Source organism: Silene latifolia, chromosome 1, assembly GCF_048544455.1.
Source record: "Silene latifolia isolate original U9 population chromosome 1, ASM4854445v1, whole genome shotgun sequence".
Lineage (NCBI taxonomy): Eukaryota > Viridiplantae > Streptophyta > Magnoliopsida > Caryophyllales > Caryophyllaceae > Silene > Silene latifolia.
Window position 1 is genome coordinate 109,445,401 of NC_133526.1, and position 7,762 is coordinate 109,453,162.

The following is a 7,762-nucleotide window of genomic DNA, read 5'->3' on the forward strand; positions in this document are numbered from 1 at the left end:
ACACACGTACATAAATCATGAGCAAACTATTGAGACTCCGCTAATGAAACAACATAACTGGCCCACATATTTCTCATCCGATTGATGTCCTCTGGCGAATATTCTGGGGCTTTGTTGAGTATTAGGGGAAACTACAATTCAAAATATATATAATCAAAATAGATATAATACATGGAAGTATACAGAATTGAACTCAATTTACATATGAAATAGTTTTTAAATCACACTAACCCCTATCGGAATGGTAGAAAGTTTTCCGTCGATAACCTTCCACATGCAGTGACAAACGTAAAAGGCGCATTGTTTGTCGTCTGGTGCTATAGGAGACTATTATATAAATCACACACAAATCAGCTGAATTAGATAATCAACCTCTCGCATAAACATTAATTAAATGGTACGAGTAATTATTAAGAATACACTTACTATTGGCGTGATAAAATTGAGATCAGTGTTGCTTTCATATTTCCCAAATGGACATAATCTTTTTTTTGCTTCAAAAACACTAATTCATAAATATACACACATGCCATTATTATTTGCATATATATATGGCTCAAGTCATACAATAACAAATGACATTATTGAAGGTTGTAAACTTACTCAGTTATCATCCGTACACAACTGTCAGAGGGTTTGCCTTCGCGAGAGTCAATCCAGTACACTGTTTTTGTTTCCATTTGGATTGCCAGTAGCACCCAATGCTTCCTATTCATTTTGAGACATTGAACTGTTAGTTCATTTACACGCATTTAAGCATGTTAATAATAAATTTATAGAATCGTGATTCATTACAATAATCACGTACTATACATACATATTCTCATTCTAGGGGGCACGCCATAGTTTTTTGGACGACATCAACCGACGAGCGATACTATTGATTTGTTCTTCGCATGAAATTCTGTTAACAGAGAACGCCTTAGGACTCAAGAATCCGTAGGCGTGACTAGGGACCTTCCACTCAGCGAACTGATTATTGAGGTACCTATTACCCCACATGGAACGAAGTTTGTTATTGTAATTGATAATTTTAACAAACATCATTATTCGTAAATGGAAATGACTAAATAGTTATATTAATAAAATTTACTTCATCCAAATCAAAATGTGAACAGCATCTAAATTGTCAAGGTCGACAAATTCCATCAGTTGCTTCGGGTCCAGTATGGCTATATCAGCTGCGCCCATAACTTCCTTTTCAATGCTAATCATGACTACATCACCTGTAGGTGACCTCTTTACAGCCAGGTTGTGCAAAGCCTTCAAATGACGATTTTCATCTTTTTCTTATATTCACACGATTCATATTAAGAATCATAAGCAGGCTTGCCTGCAACAACTTTCGTTAAAGTAGTAGTAATTGCTTTAGCTGCCATCATGGCTTTGCTTAAGTTCTGCAAATGTAAAGATTAAAGTACTTACGATATGTTAATATTCGTACCCTAATATATTTAAACAACAAGTGACCCCCTCAGTAAAGATTAGCGTCTGCATATTGGTACTTCGGGGATGACAACATTGAAGAGTTTGTCAAGCTATTGCACATAAGAGCTTAGAGCTTCTTTCAAATAAGTGACCTCCTCAGTTGGAAATGGTACTTTTACTTCCCCATACTCGTCTTTATATAATTGGGACACTTCCACTTTCCTGCAATTGTGACGAAGGAGTATACGATGAACCTTAACTTGCTGAAGCCGGTCATAATTGAACACGTATCCCATGGCAACAACAACTTCCTGTTTCCCCTGTAAATAGGACAGACGACAAGCCACATTACAATCGCCCTTCATGTCAGCTTTAATCAATTAGTACACATACGTCCACTACCTTTAATAAATTTCCTAAGTAAAAAACGTGTATGATATGAATAATTATAAACTAGCAGCTATTACCTGTTTCGGTGTTGAGAAGAACATCTGATCATCAACTACCTCCACTTCATCCTGTGTCACGACCATCCTGGCATCCTCTTCCTCTTCAACTGCCTGATATCGATCCTCGGCTCCCACTTCAGTCTCCTTTCCCATTTCCTTCTCCCTTATCATGTCATCCTCGGCTTCCTTCTGTATATTAACACTTGTCCATATAACACGTACTGATTTTCCAAATCATATAACACACTGTATATAAGACAAATATTATTACCTCTTTTTCCTCCTCCTCCTCCTCCTCCTCCTCCTCCTCCTCCTCCTCTGCTTCCTTTATGATTTCTTGAACCATATCCAACTCCTTTTCTGATGGCTTTTCCCCAGTTTCCAACATTCTCATCATCAACTTGGCAATTTTATGTAGCTGTGTAGTACAAATTAATGTCAGAATATATAGTTGTAAATTAATTACGTTGGTTCAAATACAGTATTTATAGATTACCTTCTTGGAAGCATCACCACGTCGAGTAGTTTTCCCAAAATACTTAGTGATACAAACATGCGTTCCTACCCCTCTCACACGACCTAGATGCTCTGCTTTGCCGATTGCCCTAGTAAGAATGTCATCACGTCCTTCAGGCTTCCATTTTCATTCCTCTACCTCCTTCTCACAGATCCTCTACATACACATAAAACCATTAAGCAACTCACAATTATATAACTCCGACTAACAGTGGTAGGAGTGACATATTTATTCAAACTTACAATTTTCTCTTTGATGTCCTTATCATATTCAGTTTCCGTCTTTTCATTTTTAAGAGTGTGACCTTCTACCCAAGCATCGTGACGACTGAATTTTCCAAGCTTTGCCTACAATTCATTCATCACATTGATATCCTCTCAAAATATGTATGATTACTATGAACATATATAACATTCGATTAAAACACCTAATAGTCTAATACTATAACAATTATGTACTTACAAGTTTCTTCTTAATCAATCTATAACCACATCGGGAGCCGTAAAAGATGGTCTTTTTCTTTGAAATGCTCGCCTTATTCCTCTCACTCATAGCCTTCATCAAATAAATTGTATCAAGAAACATAAGCATGACCAAACACTAAACTAAGTATACTTCTTTACTTATTATTATTATTAAGTTACCTTAAACTTGTCAGACTGCCTATAAGTGATATAGCTATCCCAATGGTCCTGACTGACATACGGATACTTCTTTTTGGGTGGGTTCTTGTTCATCTCCCCGCTTTCCTTGTTGAACAAGTGGTTCTCAGCCATCTTTAACTTCCAAGATCTGAGGGCTTCCCCTGTCTTTTTTTTAGGTACTTATCATACATTTCGGGGACAACGTAAGCTAACTGCATATATGATGAGCATAGTTGGTACAAGTGTTTCGGCTAATACACATATCAAGTAGTAACTTTATTTCAGCTAAAACATTTTTTATTGTATATACATACCTTTATTCTGTTTATTAGTATGGTGTTCCGTATTTGACTCAGTTCACAGATACGCGGCGTACTGAGAGGCACATATTGTCTTACACAACAACCAATCCAACTTGCAAAATACCCGGCATACTTACCATATGACAGCCCCGTATCTTTATCCCATTGTAAAGGATTAGGTATCTTTCAATTTATTTCTTCTAGGGAAACCCTGGGGCGCATTCAAGCCGCAGTGTGTTGCAAATTATTCTCATCACCTAAGTCGTCGCCTGACGCATTTTCATCGTTTCTTTTGCGCTTTTGGACCATATCTAAAGCAGAAATTAATAAACAAATAATAACAATGCATACTTATAATAACAAATAAATCTCTACAGAGGAGGGTTTATTACTTCTTCAAAGAAGAGAATCCGGATTGATCTGGCGGCGGAAATGGCGATGATGACGATGACTGTGACGGCGATGTGGTAGGCTGGTGGTTGAGGGGAAGCTCAATGTTTGAGAATATTATGTGGGGGAGGGGAAGCTCATAGTATATATGTGTGAATAATACAACACTTGCAAGACCTTGTTTATTGGAAAGTAATAAACACGGTATAAGAAAAACCGTTATATTTTGTTTCCAAATAGACAACGGTTTTGTTTGAAACCGTAATTGATTAGTACTATCTAGAACGTGTTAGAAATAACCGTTGTCTGAAATATTTTCATTTTGTTTGATTTTCCCGCCATGAAATAAAGCAACATTTTTATATACATAACAACGGCCTAAACCGTTATAACTGTACACGTCCAGAACAACGGTTTGGGTATATCCGTTTTACTTTATATTTCATTTTCTTTTATTTTACCGCCAAGAAATAAAGCATCATTTTCATATAGATAAAGCATCATTTTGTTTGATACGATTTTTCCCTAACCCGCTTCTTTGCAACAATGAAAAAAAAGTTTACAAAAGCGAGTTTGATATATATAACAACAAGACAATAATTACACATGACGTAAGATATCTCGATTGGATTGCTTTGATATTTTCACTACCGCCGAAACGTTTTTGGATTTGCTAGTCTCTTCATTAACCCAAATACCTTCATCATGATCCTCCTGTGTATATATGTTTGGAATGTTAACATTTTCAACATCATTACCAAATTGCGATATAGCACTGTGATCAAGTCCTTCAAATTCGACGTCTTCATCATCTGGAATTCGGCGATGGCAAGATAGAACAACTGACCACTTCTTATCCATAGGATCGGTAACATAAAAAGTTGTTTTGCTTGTGACGCTAATATAAAAGGATCGTCCTTGTTTCCAACCTTGTTAAAATTTACTAATGTGAATCCTAAATCATCCTTTCTTACACCATTGTTGTTGTCAACCCAGTTGCACCGAAATAGAGGTATCTCAAAATCCATGTAGTCTAAAACCAATATCTCTTCAATAACTCCATAATATTGCATTGTACCCAAAATAGGATTTTTATCCTTTGAACTAGCAAAGTATATTGCCTCAGAATCTACGCAAACTCCACTATTTTGCATTGTGCTCGCCTCATATTGAATGCGGGTGTAGAAAGTGTACCCATTGATCGCATACCCGCTATAAAAAGTTGCACGAGCATCAGAACCGAAAGCGAGATGTCGTAGGCTGGTTGAGCAATCATCAATTGGGTTGTCATCATCGTAAATAGTATCCTTAAACCAGTCACTAAATTGCTTGTAATGCTTATTTGCATACCACCTTTCGTTCTTTTGAGGGTGTTTTCCCTTAAGGTAACTCTGGTGTTCCATACTGCAAGGCTGGACATGATCATCGTTAAATAGAACGTATGTATGAGCTCTATGTCGCATGTCAGATGACATATCCTTGGAAACACAACCCCTTACACCTTTTCCATTCATCCAGTCACTATGACGATTCGTAGGAGCTCCAATTAACTCATCCAAGGAGAGGTACGCGAAATAATACGAAAGAGCTTCATCGATAATTGCTCGCTCAGTAATACACCCCTCTGGACGATACCTATTAGATGTGTAATCCTTGTAAACTTTCATCAATCGTTCGAATGGGTACTGATATCTCAAATACACTGGCCCGAGATACAAAACCTCCCGGACTAGGTGGACAGTCAAATGAACCATGATAGTGAAAAATGAGGGAGGAAAATACATTTCAAACTGACAAAGACTGGTGATGAGGATCTCCTGCAAAGTTTCCGCTTCATTGGGATCAATGACTTTACTGTTGATTGATTTGAAGAAATAGCAAAATCTAATTATAGCATGTCGAACCATTGGAGGTAGAATGGAACGAACTGCCACAACTAGTATTTGTTGCATCAATGTATGACAGTCATGTGACTTTAAACCAGTAAGTTTTAGGTCCTGCAACGAAACAAAGCTTATAATATTAGATGAATAGCCCTCTGGCACCTTAATACCATGCAAGCATTCACAAAACTCTTTTTTCTCCTTTTTTGAAAGAGTATGAGCTGCAGGCGGCAAAAAAGTCCGATTTCCTTTTGTTTTAGCTGCCAGCTCGGGCCTAATACCCATCTCAATCATATCATCCCTAGCTGCCTTGTCGTCTTTTGTCCTACCCGGGACATTCAGCAGAGTATTGATTATATTATCACAAACGTTCTTTTCAATGTGCATAAAATCTAAGCAATGTTTAACCGGGAGGTCACGCTAGTACGAAAGTTTGGTAAAAAATATGGTTTTTTTTATAACCACGAGTAGACGACTTAGGTCCCTTCTTCCCATATTAATATCTTTCACTTTCTCGTACTCCTCATGACCATTCAAAATCTGAGGACTCCCACGTTGCTCAGGACACCCATTAAACGCCTTGTGAAGCTTACGATAATGATGATCAGGGCATAACCATCGACGATTTCCCCTGTACACATGCTTGCGAGAATGCTTCAAATATTCTGATTCAACATCCCTCCCACACAATGGGCAAGCCTCTTTTCCATGTACAGTATGTCCAGAAAGATCGCCGTATGCCGGAAAGTCAATTATGGTACATAATAACATAGCTCTCAGATTGAAACTTTCCTTCTTATAACCATCAAACACCGGTATCCCTCTTTCCCACCGAATCTTCAGATCATCTAGAAGTGGTTCAAAATACACATCTATATCATTTCCAAGTTGTCGAGAGCCAGATATCAACAAAGACAACATAAGATACTTCCGTTTCATGCAAACCCATGGGGGCAAATTATAGATGGCCAACACAACTTGCCAAGTACTGTGTTGTGTACTCATGTTTCCATGAGGGTTCATTCCATCTGTGGAGAGCGCTAGACGCAAGTTCCTTGCTTCTTTGGTGAAGTCAGGATATTTAGCGTCAAACTCTTTCCACTGTTGACCATCCGCTGGGTGTCTTAACTTTCCATCTTCAATCCTTCCACTATTATGCAAAGTCAACATTCTTGCATCTTCTTCATTCAAATAAATCCTTATGAATCTTGGTATTATTGGAAAATACCATAACACCTTAGCTGGGATCCCTTCCTTAGTCTTATAACGCCATACAGAGTGGCGCGGACAATATGATAATTTCTCATAATCTTTACGGTACAATATGCAGTCATTGGGACAAGCATGTATTTTCTCATATTCCATGCCCAATTCTCTAATCATTTTTTTAGCCTCATATGTCTGACTCGGAAGAACATTACCGTCAGGAAGCATGTCACATAGCAAAGCTAGAAGATCCGTAAAACTCTTATCACTCCACTCATTTGCCCCTTCAAGTTATATAACTTTACCACCGCGGACAATTTGGTTTACTTCTTATAATCAGTAAATAAAGGCATTTCAGATTGACTCAACTTCTCAATTAAATCATCAGCATATATTTCCCCATCACCGGTAGCTTCAAAATCATCGAATCCATCATCTTCAGCAAACTTCTCACCTAAAACAACTTCAGGTGTAGGTGAATGATTGTTTACACACACATCATATGCCTCATCCCCTATATCTAAACCAGCAGCTTCATGTGTATGATTATTTACCTCTACATCAGATTCCCCATCCTCATCCTCTAATTCTTCATGAAAAATCCAACGCCTATAATCTCTACCGAAACTATTCTTTTCTAAGTGTATTTTGACATCTGTGATAGGCAAAACCCTAATATTACCACATCTATTACAAGGGCAGGGGATTGATGAGTGGAGATGAAAATTTTCACTAATGAAATTGTAAAATTCAGCAATTCCATCATTATAAATGGGATCACCAATTTCACCATCAATCATCCAAGTACGACCCATATATAAGCCAGTAGCTATGAAAATGAGATTACCTTTTTTAAGCTATAAAGATTAATAACGGCGACGACGGCAAAGATGACTTCTTTAATTAGTTTTTCATTATAAATAACACCCTAAAAAAATAAATA